This window comes from Lolium rigidum, chromosome 6 (genome assembly GCF_022539505.1).
Source record: "Lolium rigidum isolate FL_2022 chromosome 6, APGP_CSIRO_Lrig_0.1, whole genome shotgun sequence".
Classification (NCBI taxonomy): domain Eukaryota; kingdom Viridiplantae; phylum Streptophyta; class Magnoliopsida; order Poales; family Poaceae; genus Lolium; species Lolium rigidum.
In genome coordinates this window covers 323,091,093-323,109,217 of record NC_061513.1, presented here as the reverse complement: position 1 = coordinate 323,109,217, position 18,125 = coordinate 323,091,093, and the positions used below count along the sequence as shown (strand labels likewise).

At 42.3% G+C, this 18,125-nt stretch overlaps 1 long non-coding RNA gene across 1 annotated transcript; it reads left to right on the top strand.

Annotated features, from left to right (window-relative positions):
* Positions 1 to 743: 743 nt before the first annotated feature.
* Positions 744 to 10,706, top strand: LOC124660280. Its single transcript, XR_006989831.1, has 9 exons — positions 744 to 795; positions 1,528 to 1,719; positions 1,877 to 2,087; positions 4,118 to 4,211; positions 4,619 to 4,857; positions 7,704 to 7,898; positions 9,547 to 9,947; positions 10,071 to 10,138; positions 10,323 to 10,706. It is a non-coding gene; the product is annotated as an uncharacterized LOC124660280 (long non-coding RNA).
* Positions 10,707 to 18,125: the final 7,419 nt, after the last annotated feature.

Sequence of the window (18,125 nt, the reverse complement as noted above, 5' to 3'; positions counted from 1 at the left end):
GGCCGCGCGCCGCCAGGGACGGATTCACCGTCGACCACCCCCACTTCTCCTCGGCTGGTAACTCCATTACCTCTCCTCCTCCTCCGAGTCTTCTTCCATCCATTGCTGCTCTGCTAACACCCGGGTCATCCCTCCCTCACCTTGTGCTTTGATTCGAGGCAGCAGCTCTCGTCCATGCTCCACACCCACGACGAGGACGGCCAGATCGAAAACACTCAACTTCCGTTCGCCTGGGCTGCCCTACACTCCAATCTCGAGCTCTAAGGAAAACTCGTCCAACTCAACCACCATGACCACCAGCACAAGGTCCTTTTCCTTTTCCTTTTCTTCTTCTTTCCTCCTTTCTTCCATGTACTACTAAAATTAAATTCTGCATCTCCTGATCCAGTTGCACCTTACATACTCTACATAAATTTTCTACCCTCAGGTTGCTGCTGCGGATCCGGATCCACTATGCAATCCACTTCCTGCAAGTTTCCGAGCACCCTCCAAACCCCAAGGTTACCATTCTCACATCACAGCACCAATGTTTGATACTACGATTTTGAAGCATTCACCAAGTTTACTAAAATTAAACTCTAGCTTCCTCGTCTTGCTTCCCATGTGGGTACCTGACTAACTATAATCCTTGTGCTTCATTTATATCAAGACAACTGCTGCTGCTGCTACCATCCGTGAAACCCTAGCCTAGCACCGCACATGGTTGAGTAGGAGGAGGAGATGAACCTGGCTGCGCTTGCTGCTGCGATACACCACCAGTGGTTCCTGCAAGTCTACATGGCCCCCAATCGCAAGGTTATCACCACCACCATTCAAGCATCATATCACCACTGTCTGATTTCAGTTCCGAGGCATTGCTGTATAATTAAATCAAACCGCTTCCTGTCGTGTGCATGTGTATGTACCAAGAAAAAAAAAGGTTTCATCTGCCCACGCATTCGAAATGTTTAGTTTCAAATATATGTTCAGTTATTTCCACTGGTCTTTGGAAACACTAATTTGGCTATCTACCACAAACATTCTGGTTACCTGGAGGTTCAAACTGTCTTTTCAAATGCAGGCACTGATCAATTCTTCTTCAACATTAACAACTAGTAGCAATCTGATGGGTTGCACAAAATTTGGGTCCTTTCCTTAAATTCTTTCCGACTGTAAAGTAAGCATAACAAAGAAGTTGGATGTAGCAGCTCGCCTTGGCCTTTATATGTGTTTTTTGAGAGAACATAATTTAGCTTTGACTTGCAAGTGAGCAAATACGAGTTCCTTTTGCATGTTCTCTACATCACTAACTTTAGCTTGCATGTATTGCTGAAAGCATCATCTTAATTGTTCACTGTGACCATAATACCTGGTTCTTCTACATGGTTTCCGAATCACTCATGTGCCCTAGCCTAATTTCCAAGTCACTCATCAACTTGCAAGTTAACTATAATCTACAAGAAATTATTAGCTTCCTTGTGTTACTGCATCTGCTTGCTCCAATATGGCTACCTGACTTGTGCAGATCATTGTGCTTCTTTTGTGCAGCACCACACGTATGCACCTGCTGCTCATTTACATGAGCAAAACTGCTGATGCTGCTACCATACGTGAAACCTAGCCTGACGGCTCAGAGCTTCTGTGAGGTTGGATGAGCTTTGCCGACCTGGACGGCGATGGGGAAGACGACCAAGACATTAGGGCATCTCGAGCCTGACCAGCCTGATGCCCTGCAAAAAGGTCCTCATTTATCCCCATGTTCTGATGTGTTCTATTCTACACTTGTTTTCCCACTGATCTCATGATCCAGTTGCAGCTTAGCTACTGTACATAAATTGTCTAGCTTCCTTGTTTTACTTCTTGTGTGGTGTGTGCTAATCCTTGTGCTTCTGTGCAGACGCCAGCATACCTTGTGCTCATTTAGATCAAGACAACTGCTGCTGCCATCCGTAACCTAGCCTAGCACCGCAGATGGCTCAGGGAGGAGCAGGAGGTGAAGCGGGATGAGGCAGGCGCATCCGCTAGCGCTGCGGGAGGGCTCTGGTTGTCGACTACAAGCTGCTATACCCCATCTGTTCCTGCCAGTCTACGAGGCCCCCAATTGCAAGGTTAACCACCTCCACCATCCTCGCATCATATCACCAATATTTGATACAAGTTTTGAGGCTTTGTTGTATTATCAAATCAAACCGTTTCCTGTTGTGTGTATGTGTGTATGTACCGGGAAAGAGCTTTCATCCGGCCACACATTTAAAATGTTTATTGCTGATAATGGCATAATTTGGGTGGAGCTTTGATGCAAAATATATTCAGTTATTATCATTGGTCTTTGAAAACACCAATTTGGCTATCTCCAATGTTTACATTCGGGTTACCTGGAGCTTAAAACTGTCTTTCAAATACAGGCACTAACCCATTTTTCTTTGGTGAGCAACTCATAGCAATCTGATGGGTGGTACAAATATTGGTTGCTTTCCTTTCTTTCTTTTGGACTATAATATTGCAGCACAAAGAAGTTGTACGTAGCTGTTCACCTCTGCATTTATTTGTGTTTTTTTTGGAGAGAATATAATTTAGCTTCCAGTTGGAAGTGAATTGATACGAGTTCCTTTTGCATGTTCTACATCACTAACTTTAGGTGCTCATTCCCAGGAAAACACTAATTTGATCGCTATCTCTAATGTTACACTCTGGTTACCTGTACCTTAAATCTGTCTTTCAAATGCAGGCACTGATCCATTCTTCTTTAAAATGAGCAACTAGTAGCTATCTTATGGGTTGCCTAAAAATTTGGGTGCTTTCCTTTCTTTCTTTTGGACTGTAAATTAAGCAGAACAATGAAATTGGACGGAGCAGCTTGCCTCTGCCTCCATATGTGTTCTTTCAGAGAATATAATTTAGCTTTGAGTTGGAAGTGAACAAATACGAGTTCCTTTTGCATGTTCTACATCACTAACTTTAGGTTGCATTTATTGCTCAAAGCATCATCTTAATTGTTCACTGTGACCATAATAGCTGGTTCTTCTACATGATCTCCAAATCACTCATCAACTTGCAAAGTTAGATAATCTACAAGAAATTATTAGCTTCCTTGTGTTACTGCATCTGCCTGCTCCAATATGGCTACCTGACTTGTGCTTCTTTTGTACATGGCCTTAATTCGTTCAATGTGGTGATCACGATGGTCTAAACATTAAAATATGAAACCATCTGTTGGTTCTTTGTTTCAGACATTAAAATGATGTAGACCTTTCTTTGTTTAGATGCTAATTATAGGAATCAAACGATTAGCTGGTTACTTGTCTGCCTTGTTTTTTTTTTGTTAGTTGCCTACATTTTCATGGTACCATGATATTACTGCTGTTTGGATGATTTCCAGGAACTGCAATAGGTTTGAATTTCTTACAAGCTATGTGTACTAAAAGAACCCACCAATATTCTTGAACTTGTGCACTATTGGTTACTGTTGCTATCTTTATTCACGGATCTAGAATGGTATTAACTATTTCTGATGTGTATTAGATCGCTACTGGGGCGGATCGCAGTAGTGATCATCTGCTTATGTTTTATATGCTTCGTATGATTGTTTATACAAACTTCTACTACCAGTGGAAGACCACCGTCTCTTGATTCCCATTGATGCCTCAGTTTGCTACCCAGGATGTTTAGGAGCACTGTATTTAGGACCTGAGCGTGTTTCTCTTTCACTCTGCCCTCCAATTTCGAATCAGCAATATCTTGATCTGGATTTTTTTTTTGATTCAGCATTGAGTTATATCTTCATAGTAGCTTAGTTCCTCAATGCATTCCTCCCAGGAATTGCTTTAGAAATTGAAAATAATTTTACTTTCTTGGGGTATGCAATGCATTTTGACATGCTATTGTAGCTTCAGTATGCGCAAACAATACTTCATGTTCGCTTTATGTGCATAGTGCATTCACCAGATGAGTTGTAAGGTTGATTTTGTTTGTTTTGCGTGTTAAAGACTAAATAAATATCGAACATCGTGCTAATTTTGAGAACACTTCTCTAGTACTGGGTTGTTTCTGCTGTTCAGAGTTAATCATTCCGTGATTAGTAGAGATTAATTGAGTTGGCTGTGTAGTGATTGAATTTTGGTGTCATTCCTTTCACCAGTGGCGGGGAGGCGCTCTGGTTGCTGCCGCGGATCCACTACAGGGTCTACACAGTCGTTTCTTCCTGCAAGTCTCTGAGGCCCCTCTATTGCCAGGTTACCATCGCCACCATTCACACATCACAACACCTGTATCTCATCTGTTCCATGACATGTTCAAAATGTTGTACAAATCGAACCACTGCTGCGTGCGTGTGTATGTACACGTGTTTAGTGCCCATGTCATAATTTGGCTGAAGCTTTGCTTGTTTCAACACGCATAAATATACTCCGCTATCATCATTGGTCTTTGAAACACTTGAGCAATATGTAATGCTATGTTCGGGGTTACCTGGAGCTTAAAACCTTCTTTGTAATGCATGCAATGTTCCATTATTCTAGATTACTTTTCACATCATCTCTTGATCAGGTTAGAGCTTGGCTACTGTACAGAAAATAGCTAGCTTCCTTGTGTTACTTCCCATGGCTACCTGACTTGTGCTGATAATTGTGCTTCTGTGCAGCAGCCAGAGTATGCATGTGCTCAATTAGATGAAGAAATCTATAGTTGTTGCTGCCATCCGTGATACCTTGCCTAGCACGGTGGATGGCTGAGGGATGAGGGACGAGGAAGAGCTAAAGCGGGAGGAGGCGGGTGCATTCGGAAGCGCTGCGGGGAGGGCTCCGGTTGCTTGCTGCAGATCAACTAGAAGCTGCTATATGTCATCGGTTCCTGCCAGCCTACGAGGCCCTCAATTGCAAGGTTACCACTGCCTCCATTCTCGCATCATATCACCAGTATTTGATATGAGTTTTGAGGCATTGATGTATACTTAAATTGAACCACTTCTCTTTGCGTGTGTATATGTACCGAAAGCTTTCATCTGGCCACATATTTGAAACGTTTAGTGCTTGCTGGAGCTTTGCTTGTTTCAACACGTGAAAATTTATTCAGTTACTATATTATCATTGGCTGTTGAAAACACCTGAGCTATCTGTACTGCTACTGGTTACCTGGAGCTTAAACCATCTTTCAAATGCAGGCACTGTTCCATTGTTCTTTATAAATGAGTAGTACCAGCCAGATGGGTTGTACACAATTTGGTTGCTTTCCTTTCTTTTGGACTATATGATGCCAGCATAAACAAGTTTTGGTTGAATAAACAAAATTTACAAGTATAACACATTCTTTAGATGCATGGTTTTAAAGGCGTCGCCTAGGCGTCGCCTAGGCGACGCTTAAGCGTCCAGGCGTGCCAGAAGGGCAAGGCGTCGAAGTCGCCTTTGTTTTCTGTCAAAGGCGTCCAGAGGCGTCTCTGAGGCGTCCAAAGGCGTCGCCTAGGCGCAAAAATGGCCGCTTTTCATGATTCTGGACGCCTATGTCCTTTTGGCGGGAAACGAAAATTTTGGCGGGAAGGAAAACTGGAATCTGGCTGGCTGGGAGGGAAAGATGCCATCTAAAGGGAAAAGAGAGGGAAGAGAGAGGGGAACTGACCAGGAAAAACTATCTGGAGAGAAGAGAGAGAGGAGTGAGCTCCTCTCACACGTCCTCCTCAGCTCCGGCCAGATCTGCTGCTGCTCCCCCATCTGCCGGCCTCCCCAACTCCGGCAGATTGCATGTTTTATGCAGATTTCTGTTGTGGAAAGAAGAAATGGGGAAAAGGATGGAAAATATGGATGCTATGTGGCCAGCAAATTCCAGGTTAGTTCATCTGCCCATCCCTACCTAGCTGGTGCCTTGCTTCCCCCCCCTCGCCTTGGCAAGCCTCAAAGGCGTCGCCTTGCAACGCGCCTTGAACGCCTAGGCGTTGAGGCGCCCCCCCCTCGCCTTGGGACGCCTGGACGCCTTTAAAACCATGTTTAGATGCTATGTGTGCTCTTTCTTGAATTTTCATACCTTCCTATACAGTGCCAACCTGCCTATTTTTTTCATCTCAATATGTTTTAATCATGAACATATTATTCTACGACACTAAGCAGATGTCTACTCATGGCAGCTTAATTTACTTGAAATCCTGTATTATCTTCTATCTTCTTTCCTTAATCCTTAATATTATTTTAGCTCTAATTAGCAGCTCTAAACATTTTTTGATGCATGCGGGAATACTTTGGCAATAACTCTTCCTGTGATATATGTGCTTCTGTTCAAGCATGCTGCCCCATTGGTCTCACTTGCATATGAATTATTTTCACACTAAAAAGTTGCAGGTCTGGTTCATGAATATGAAAGGATCTGTTGGTTCTTTGTTTGAGACATTAAAATGCAGTAGACGTTCCTATTTTTAGGTACTAATAAAATGTCGCTAGGCTGCTTCTTTTTCTTGAATTGGCTACATTTTCATGGTACCCTGATTTATTACTGCTGTTAATTGGTTGATTTCAAGAACCACAACAGGTCTAAATTTCGTAAAAGCTTACAACCTATGTGTAAGTAAAAGAACCCACCAATATTCTTTAAGTTGCTCGATTACCATGATACTTGGTGGATTGCCATGATAAGCATTCGATCTCTAATGATGTAACTGTAGAATGCATATATATATGTTTGTAGCCAGTATGCGCTCTTAAGAATTTGCTCAGTTGCAATTGCTTTATTATGGATGTGTGTTTGTTGAGGAAATCTGGTACCAGGAAGATCATAAATCTGTGATTTGGACTAGGTCCAGTATGTTTGGAAATTTAGTTGCCATGATAAACAATCAGTGTGCAATGCCTAAGAGTAGAATGCCCATATGTGTTTGCAGTTGGCTGAACAACATGCTCTACGAAATTGCTCGATTACAGTAGCTTTTTTTTGGGTGTATAATAGACATCCTATTAATCATTGTGTTGCTTTGCTGGTGGTGGCAGGGGACCTCTTCCTATAGGCAACATAGAGCGTTTATAGGAACCAAATGTTAATGATTTTAGATGGCTACTAGCGTGCTAATTTTCTCCCGTGAATTGGCTACATTTTCATGGTACCCCGATATATTACTGCTGTTACTTGGATTATTTCAAGGAACTACAATTGGTTCAAGTTTCTTACAAGCTATATGTAAGTAAAAGAACCCACCAACATCCTTAATGTTGTGGGTTACTGTGTGTTAGTGATGCTGTCTTTATTTGTGGATTTAGAATGTTATTAACTCCTATGTCGCTGCTGGGTCAGATTGCAGCAGCTGCTTATGTTTATCTATTTCTTCTGTTTGTCTATACGAACTTCTACTACTCAGGTTTCTGAGAGTGGAAGGCCACTGTCTATTGCTTAAAAATCAGTCTTATCTAGATTCCCATTGATGCCTCAGTTAGTTTCCATGTGTTTAGGAACATTGTACTCAGGACCTGAGTGTGTTGAGGTATATGCCTAATAAAAGCAAAGTGGCATGCTTTTTTTTTCTTCACAGGGATGTATCCCCAATTCCCCATAAACCGATTTCGTTTTGCTTCACATTAAAATAATAATCATGAGATTGAGTTGAACCTGTTATAAAGAATCTGTATCTTCTAGTTATGAAACCCCTTAATCTGATTTGCTCCATTGTCTTTCCTGATGTGCTTTTACATATATATGTTGTTGAAGTCTGCTTGAACACCGCAAGTACTTTATGCTCCATTCTATTTTTGTAGGTGAATGGAACTTTCCAAGCCCAAGAGCATGCTGGTAGTACTCTGTTGACAACTTCTTCCCCATGTTGAAGAGCATGGTTCATTGAGATGTGCTTGTTGTATGAGTGCTGGAAATCTTCAACGTTTTCCCCTGATCCCTGCTCCCTGGTCTGGCAGCCATCCATTGCCGGTCGATTCGGACCCATTCATGAGCAGGTGGGTGCAATCAACCTACTAGTTCGATTTAGTCTAACCTAGTACATCAGCTGATTCGATTCTGCCTACTACTGGAAATGTTGTTGCGATTCTCTTGAAGCTCTGCTTTCCATTTTTCTATTCAGCAATATCTTGATCTAGATATTTTTTTTTGATTCAGCATTGAGTTCTATCTTCATAGTAGCTTAGTTTCTAAATGCATTCCTCGCAGTAATCGCTTTAGGAATTGAAAATAATTTTACTTTTTTGGGTATGCAATGACTCGTGACATGCTACTGTAGCTTCTTTCTATTCGCACAATACTGCATGTTTGCTTTATGTGCATAGTGAATTCACCAGATGAGGAGTAAGGATGATTTTGTTTGTGTTGTGTTAAGATTATAAAAACCTTGAACATCATGCTAATTTTGAGAACATTTTTCTAGCGCTGGGTTGTTGCTGACATTTGTTGTTTCTGCCGTTCAGACTACAGAGTTAATATTGCCCTGATTAGAATCAATTTAACTGAGCTGGTTGTGTACTGATTGGATATTAGAGCAGGTCTAACAGGCCCCTTATAACCCGCCCACCCCGTAAAATTCCGGCGACATACGGGGCAGGCGCGGTTTGGGCCGTCTAGCAGGCCCCGTATTCGGGCCGCCCCGTTTCGGCGGAATACGGGGCCCAGGATATCGGCCCCTCCGCCCACTATTTATACTGGCCGCAGGTGCGAGTGAGGGGTTAACCCCTCACTCGCTACCCTAGCTCCGCCGTGCGCCGCCGCCGCCTCCACCCTGCTCCGGCGAGCAATTACTTTCTCCCCCGCGCCGCATTCGACCCCAGCTCCGCCATGGACGCCCGCGGCCGCAGTAGCGCTCTCCGGCGAGCGGATCGAAGCGATCCCGCTCGCCGGACAACGTGGTGGACGCGTGGCGCTTGAAGTGCAAGCGCTCCGCCGCGGGTAGCCGTCGTGCGGCCTGCAAGTACGCCGGCGCGTACTACATGCCGGAGAAGCTCCGGGACTTCGCGGCCGGTGGGCGGTGGTACCGACAGGATCCGCCGCTCAAGCCTATGAGCGGCGCCGACTTCGAGGCGTGGCGCGCTGAGTGGGAGCGTGATCGCGCGGCGAAGGCGGCATGGGCTGTGCGCATCGGCAGCACCAGCGGCGGAGGAGGCGGAGGCGAGGAGGAAGCGGAGGCCGGCGAGGAGGAAGCGGAGGCCGGCGAGGAGGACGCGGCATTACTGCGGGCGTTGGCCGAGTCGGAGGTGGAGGCCGCCGAGAAGGCGCGGGCGGAGGCAGAGGAAGAGGCGGCGGCCGTCGCCGCCGTGGCTGAATTCCAGGCGAAGGAGGCCGCCGCCCGGGCGGAGGAGGAGGCTGCCGCCAGGGCGGAGGAGGAGGCTGCCGCCACCGTTGATTTCGTGCCATACATCATCCTCGAGTAGCTAGGATCGCTATGTATATGTATGATCCAATGTATGATCAATGAAGAAGAACTATGGTTTCATTTTCCCGGGGTTTTAATTTTTAAAAATACGGGGCCAAATACGGGGTCTGCTAGACGGAATGGTTGAGCAAGACGCACTTTTGGGATACGGGGCGAAAAAATAGCGTTATACGGGGCAGAGAAATAAGGGGCCTGTTAGACATGCTCTTACTGCCTTTCACCAGGGAGGTTGGCCGTGGGAGGGTTCTGCTCGCCTGCGATGCAGCATCAACCAGCAGAACTCGATGACGGCGACACGAGCCACAGAGTGCTACTACCCATTCATCTTCTTTGCCCCTGGGAAGCTCGGGGTCGCTCTATCCATCAGGTTCTGGGCGGCTGGAAGATCCAGAGACAACTTGGCGCTCTACTTCCCTGTGTCCTCTGCCGCAACAGGCTGACGCAGCCCATGGGCTCTGTCCTCACAGTCTCCTCTGCATGATGCTGCCCGAGTGTAAAAGAATACCATCTTGCACAGCTTTTACTGGCTATGCGTCTCCACCGATGGTGTCATCAACGCCTGGGCATGGGTGCTGGATGGTGGCACCTGCATCAACGCTGACTTCTACAGCTGGGCCAGTTCAAGGTGCGCAATGCATTGTTTTGTTGTAAAATATACTTCGCTATTATCATTGGTCTTTGAAACACTTGAGCTATCTGTAATGCTACATTTGGGTTACCTGGAGCTTAAACTGTCTTTGCAATGCAGGCACTGTTCCATTGTTCTTCAATGAAGAGATCCTGTTGTGCCCGACCACCATGACGCTCCGCAAAAAGGTCCTCTTTTTCCCCATGTAAAGGTCCTCTTTTTCCCCATGTTCTGATGTGCTCTATTCTAGACAAGTTTTCACATCATCTCTTGATCCAGTTGCAGCTTAGTTACTGTACAGAAAATAGCTAGCTTCCTTGTTGCTTCTCATGTGGCTACCTAACTTGTGCTGGTCCTTGTGCTTACGTGCAGCAGCCAGAATATGCAAGTGCTCAATTAGATGAAGAAACCTAAGCCGATGTTTCCATTCGTGATACCTTGCCTAGCACGGCGGACGGCTGAGGGACGAGGAGGAGCTCAAGCGGGAGGAGGCAGGCGCATCTGCAAGCGCTGCGGGGAGGTGCTCCAGTTTCTGCTGTGGATTGACTACGAGGTATATGCCATTGGTTCCTGCCAGTCTACGAGGCCCTCAATTGCAAGGTTACCACTGCTACCATTCTCACATCACATCACCAGTGTTTTATATGAGTTTTGAGGCATTGATGTATAGTTAAATCAAACCACTCCTGTGGTCTATATGTACATGTACCCAAGGCCTTGTTCTGGCCAAGTATTCAAAATATTTAGTGTTGATGATGGCATAGTTTGGCTGGAGCTTTGCTTGTTTCAGCATGCAAAATATATATTCTGTTATTATCATTGGTCTTTGAAAACACCTGAGCTATCTGTAATGCTACATTTGGGTTATCTGGAGCTTAAACTGTCTTTCAAATGTAGGCTTGGTTCTTAGCTTGATGAAATATTTCCAACTGTTGTACACTTGTACTTCATGAATATAAAACGATCTGTTGGTTATTTGTTTGAGACATTAAAATGCTGTAGACCTTCCTATGTTTAGATGCTAAAATGTCACATTTCTAGGAACCAAAAGTGAATGCTTTTTGCTGGTTACTAGTCTGCTTGTTTTTTTTCGTGAGTTCGCTACATTTTCATGGTTCCGTGTTATATTACTGCTGTTAATTGGTTGATTTCAAGGGGCTACGTTGTGTAAGTAAAAAGGAACCCACCAATATTCCTGAAGTTGCGGGATGCTTGGTTGATTGCCACGATAAGCATTCAATCTCTAATGATGTAATTGTAGAATGCACATATATGTTTGAGTAGCCACTATGCGCTCTTAGGAATTTGCTCAGTTGCAGTTGCTTTATTATGGATGTGTGCTTGTTGAGGAAATCTGGTACTAGTAGGATAAGAAATCTGTGGTCTGGACTAGGTTCAGTAGGATTCAAAATTTAATTGCCATGATAAACAATCGGTGTGCAATTACTAAGACTAGAATGCCTATATGTTTTTGCAGTTGGCAAAAGAACATGCTCTCAGAAATTTCTCAGTTACAGTAGCTTTTTTTTTTGGCTGTATGATAGACATCCAATTGGTTTTCCTAGAAAATGTTTGGGAACTAATATTAATCATCGTGGTGCTTGAACATGTGGTGACAGGGGACCTCTTCCTATCGGCAACACAGAGCGTTTAATTGTTTATAGGAACCAAATGTTAATGCTTTTAGCTGGTTACTAGCCTGCTAGTTTTCTTCCATGATTTGGCTACATTTTCATGGTACCCTGATATATTACTGCTGTTAATTGGATTATTTCAAGGAATGCAACAGGTTTTAATTTCTTACAAGCTATGTGTAAGTAAAAGAACCCACCAATATCCCTGAAGTTGTGGGTTACTACAGTGCGTTAGTAATGTTGTCTTTATTTGTGGATTTAGAAGTTTATTAAGTACTATTGCTGATGTGTATTAGATCGCTGTTGGGTCGGATTGCAGCAGCGATCATCTGCTTATGTCTTTTTCTTCTCTTTGTTTATACAAGCTTCTACTATTAAGGTTTCTGACTGTGGAAGGCCACTGTCTCTTGCCTAAAAATAGGTCTTATCTAGATTCCCGTTGATGCCTAGCTTTCCATGATGTTTAGGAACATTGTGCTCAGGACCTGAGTGTGTTTAGGTAGTGCCTAAAAATAAGTGGCATGGTTTTTCTTCCTCACAGTTATGTGTCACCGTAAACCAATTTTTTTTCTTCACATGGAAAAGAATAATTATGAGATTGAGTTGATTTCTATTATAAAGTATCTGTCTCGCACGATGCCTTTGGCAGCCGGGCGCGGCCACCACCATCGACCCCGACGGCAGCAGTGGCCGGGAAGAGGAAGATCAACTGCCTTTTCTAGGGTTTGGGTCGTCGCCCAAAGCCGCCTCGCACAAGACGACCCGGGGCGAAGATCGGGTGGGGAGGGAGGAGAGGGAGAGGGAGGGGGACGGTGGTGGAGGGTGGAGGGCCGGCGCTGTCTCTTCTAGTTATGAAACCTCTTCAATCTGATTTTGCTCAATCTGATGTGCTTCTACATATATATGTTGATTGAAGTCTGCTTGAACACTGCAAGTACTTTATACTCCATTCTGTTTTTGTAGGTGAATGGAACTTTCCAAGCCCAAGAGCATGCTTGTAGTACTCTGTTCACAATTTCTTCCCATGTTAAGGAGCATGATTCATTGAGATGGGCTTGTTGCATGGTGCTGCTCTGTACTTCATGGCTACTAGAGAGGTAATCATGCCGTCTTTAGGAGGGTAGTATGTCTCGCTTACATGTCTTTGTTGCATTGAAGCTGGAGTAACCAATTTTGTTTGAGAACAAATAAGCTGATGAAATCTTAAATGATCATTGTATTGTCTCCAAGTTGCACTGAAAGTATTCAAATGCTTCCCCATGTGCGAGTGGTAGATGGTAGTGCTTGTTTGGACAGAAACCCTGCAAACAGACCATTGTTATTCGATCTCGGTTGAATATAGATAGTTCAGGCCGGATGCTGGTAAAGGACCATTTGGTCTTTTTATGAAACTAACTATTTCACTCTTCATTTCTGTGTGGTCCTAGTAGTAGATGGATAGAGAGAAATGCACAAACTTGTCCCATTGCAATCACAGCGTGTTAGAACTTTCAGAGAGAAATGTGTACGGGTGCTTCTCAAAGTCATGATTTGTGTATTCTAAAACCTGAATACCCATTCTCACTGTTGTTATATTTCTGATCAACTTTTGAGGCTTTGCCTAGTAGCTGGTTCCATATCTTGAAAATTGCAATGCAAGTGAAAAGAATTATATCTCATGACTTTTCTTTTCAGAATGTAGCTAGTCAAGCAATTTTAAGTTTCAGACCAGTATTATTATTAGATTAAAAGGTTTATAATACATGAAAGCATTGTACATACAGTTCGCCTACTACAGAGTACAGACTTCTCTACTGCTGTGGAAATTGCAGATCTTTTCAGGGTTTCTATCTTGTGTGTGCTCCCATGCAACACAAGTCTATTTGTACTAAAGGTTTCCATTGCAGTGGAGAAGTATGTAGACCCGCTGAAACAGCACTATGTGTTTGTATCTTAAAACTACGATTTTTCATGGCTTTGATCACATTTCTTGTTGCTTGACACAGCATTTTGTAGTGTAAGTGTGTGCCTATATACTTTGAATTTTAATATTTGCAGTTGGGTTATTTGATTCTTTTATTTATGGCATGTTCATTGGATGCAACTACTTCTGTATGCACTATGCATAATAGATTTATCAACGGTGTTGCTTTGATTATTGTTTGTTTATTTATTCCTTTTAGTTATTTGGTTGCTGCCATCTGACCTGTAGAAGGCTCAGCTAGGTCTGGCGCATCCTTGTTGTTACCACTTACCAGTCTTAGCGCAGAACTGTTGGTCACTCCAACGGGTCTTCGGTGGCGGTGACACATGTGAAACTCTCTCTCTCTCTCTCTCTCTCTCTCTACGTGAGTGTTTATTCCTGTATGCGGTATTGGATTAGGAAACAAATTCCTAATATTTACCATGATGGTGTACGAACTTAATTATTGTCAAATTTAGTAATTGCATGATATCTGATGATTTTCTTTTATGCTTGAACCTTATATCGCTTATGTGCTGTGTCATTACGTATTTGTAGTATTGTTGCTGTTAATTCAATATTTCCTACCGGTAGGACTTGTTTTCTCTGGCACTAGGTTGATGGTGCCATTTATTGTTTTGATCATGACCTACTCCATTTATTGATGGTGCCATTTATTGTTTTGATCATGACCTACTCCATTTATTGATGGTGCCATTTATTGTTTTGATCATGACCTACTCCATTTATTGATGGTGCCATTTCCAGGGAGGTATTAATCCAGCGAAGTGGCATGATAATGGGAACAGACGTGTGTTCTTCATGGATGTTGTTTCTGCACTGGTATGAGAGTAGCGATGAGGAGCTCATGGTAATACCCTGGCTCACTAAGGTCATGGTCAGTTGTGACAACTGGACAGTCGTCCTGCGGAGTGTTGTGAAGATGGTTGCTGGTCTTGGAGGCTGGCACTGGCTGGTGAGTCTTTATTCTGATCATTTAGGCATCCCACCCTTTGGTTAGTCAGCGGCTGGTTTTATATCTTGAAGATGAAAAAAAATAATGTATGCCTGCTTGTTGCAATGCTATGGCCATTTGAGTTTGATAGTGGCAGGAAATGATTGTTTACATTACAACTTGTGTTTTGATGGCATATTACAACTTGGAACAACCTTTCTTTCTTCATGGCTTCATCTAGATGTGTGCCATATCTCCGGCATGTATATAGTTTTATTGTTTCTGTTAACAAGTGCATGTCGACTGAACCTTTTAAGTATGTTCTTTACTTACAGTTCATTCCAAATATTGATGGAAAATGTCGTTTGCCAGATATGTATGTTATTTGATCATGCACACTACACCAATTCATTTTCACTAGCATCAATAGTTTTTAGAGCCTTGCTGCATTATATCGCACTCTATGCCCTGCATATCTGCTTGTTGTGCAAATAGAATAAACACCTCTTATTATCCTTGTTCTCTACCTGACTCTGCAAATTAATCATCGTATTCTTTTATGGCACTACAGGCTAGTTCCTGAATCTGGTTTCTCACTAGGAATCTCTAGAAGGCAAGTTACAATCATGTTCCAGCTGAACAAGGTCCTCTGCATTGATGTCACTGTGGGCAACCTGTCGATGGAGAAGCTGACCCAGCAGAACATTTCAATGAGCGTCAACTTACTGGTTTCCTTGCTCAAGAAGAACTGGCTGAACGTGAGTCCTCTTGAACTTTCGTTCCCTGAATTTTCCATTCATTTTCTTCATCAGCATGTAAGAATAATTAACAATCCAACACCTTCCTGAGATGTGTGATGTAGTTGTCATTTTTTTTTGTCTTGGCATGTTTTTATTGGGAGAATACTATCTAGTGATGCATTGCTGATATAAGGATGACACTTATATTGAACATGCTTTTAACTTTTTATGGATATTGCTGTTTAATTTTGGAAGTGTAAATGCATGAAAAGGATCCTGCACGGATTAAGTTATTTCTTGTGAACAACATTGACTCTATGGTTTTCGCAGTATCTCAATGTTCGTAGTATGTTTGACTTCCTTATATGCAGCCGCCATTATTCCGGCGATGTCCTCATTTAGTTATCTCTTTTAAGCGATGTTTCTCCTTGATGATTGACTAGTTCAAAACTAAAGGAACCTTTTGATTCAGGGACTTGGAGTCTTTGACTGTTGTCGCTCCTCTGCCCTTGCAAGATCTCATGAGTTTTATAAAAGTATTTTTGTCTTTTTTATGTACTACCTCCGTCCCAAGGAATAAGGCGCACGCGTATTCCAAAGCAAATTTTGACCATAAAAATTGAGCAACAAAATCTTGGTTATATTATATATAATTAGTATCGTTGGATTCGTATTGAAAAACACTTTCTAATGATGTTAATTTCATATAAACAATCTTTATATATTTGAAGTAATTCTTAGTCAAACAAAAAGCACGTAAAACGAGGACGCCTTATTCCTTGAATCGGAGGTAGTAAAAGCCTTAAATTTGCAACTCAACTTGGTGGTTTTAATTTAATTTAGGCATTGATTAACAACTTTTGTTTATATGCAGCTCGAGGATTTTGGAACTACCTGTGTGTTCCGACCAGAGAGCTGAGCCTGTTTGTTAATTTTTTTTGCTACTTTCTATGTTGCTGCTTAGAAAATGCTGGGATGGTTCTTTAAATTTTTTTTGATTCATAAATTTTCTGTCAAAATGCCTTTTCTTGTTATTACTGTGTAATCTCCATCATTTTGTTTAGAGAGAATAGCTCCTTTATTTGCTTTGATTTGATTCTTAAGATGGCATGGATTAGAAGAGAATATCAGTACATTTAATCTTGGCTTATTGTATTGGGAGTAAAAAAAGAAGATTTGTTGTCCAACCTATTTTCCTTGATAGTCTATTACAAATTTTATCATGCCATGGAATGGAAGTTTGCTTCAAAAAAGAACTATGCTATGGAGGTCTTGTTTCCTGTATGAATCTGTATCCTAAATATGCTTCAGTTTTACTCTATGTAATTTGTTGCTGCAAAAAAAACGAATCTTGATTATGTAATGCTCAGGTTGGTTCTATGTGAAAGTAACCAAATCGAAAGCAAAATTATAGTGGTTCTATAAATGGCATTAAGAAATGCATTCTGGTTAGTTGTTAGAATTAAACACAGCCCACACATGGTTTTCTATGCTTGTCGTGATGATTTATCCTGCGTGCTCCCTTGAGCTCCTTTTTAGAAAACTGATATCATGAGAAAATATTACACTACTGGGGGCCTTCAAATTTACCAAACTGAAATAGCTTTTAATAATAATTTCCTGTACCCTTTTTTTCTTTTTCTTCTAACAATGATGTAAAATCCTTTTGCTACTATTTATTTATGATAATAACTTCCACTGCCCTTTCTTTTCATTGCATACACCTGATACTTGATGCTTTAATTTGACTAGTATAAGACCATCAATGCTGATACTTGATGCTTTAATTTGACTAGTATAAGACCATCAATGCTGTTTCTCAGCGTACTTTCAGACTTATGTGCTTTTGTAAATGCAGTATAAATTTCCGTTTTGAGAATTTGTAGGCTACTGAACTCTGAACTCTGGTCCTTCCTATTTACATTTCTGTGGCACATATGAGAACTTGCATCGCTCATGACTCAATGTAGATGTCTGCCTTATGTCTAGTTGATTAATTCATTGATATAGTGATGTGTTTATCGTTTCTGTTAACAACTGCCAGCTGGATGAACCCCGTACGCATGTTGTTTAGAGTTCATTCCCAATATAGATGGATAAATGTCGTTTTGCAAGATGTGTGATTTGACCATGCACGCAACCCCATCCATTTTCACTGGGATTTGTGTTTATCGACATTTTTTAGAGCCTAGCCTCATTATATCGCACTCTTTACCCTGCATATATGCTTGTTCTGTGTAGCATTAACACCTCTCAGTATCCTTTTTCTGAACCCTGGCCCAGCAAATTAATCACCGTGTTTTGATGGAATTACAGGCAAACTCCCGGCTCTGGTTTCTCACCAGGAATCTATGGGAGCCTGAACGAGATGAAAGCTAGAATCAAGTTCTAGCTAGATAAGGTCCTATGCATTGGTGTCGCTGTGGGCAACCTGCCGATGGAGGAGAGGCAGATCCCGCAGAACACCCTGATGAGTGTCAACCTCTTTGTTTCCCTCCTCAAGAACTGGCAGAACGTGAGTCCTCTTCAACTTCCATTCCTTGAGTTTTCTCCTTCATTTGCTTCATTAGCATCTAGTGAGATGCAGTGATGAGCAACAAAAAGTTAGGCTGAGATTAAATTTGCATGAGTCCTTGTTCTGGTGAACGTGATGACAGAATCTAGTAGCAGTCTGATCTGATGGAACAATGTGCTCACTTAGGATCATACCAGAATCTGATAAACATTTTTTGTTATGATGTGCAACCCAAGTTGTTCGTCCATGATGCACTCCTCATTTTTCTCATTCTCAGGAGTTAAAAACTGAAGCTTTCTTTGGTTATGCCTCCTAATGTTAAGTTGGGGATCTCCAGATTTTTGAATTAAAAGCATAATGTACGTGTTCCCCTCTCTCTATATATGATT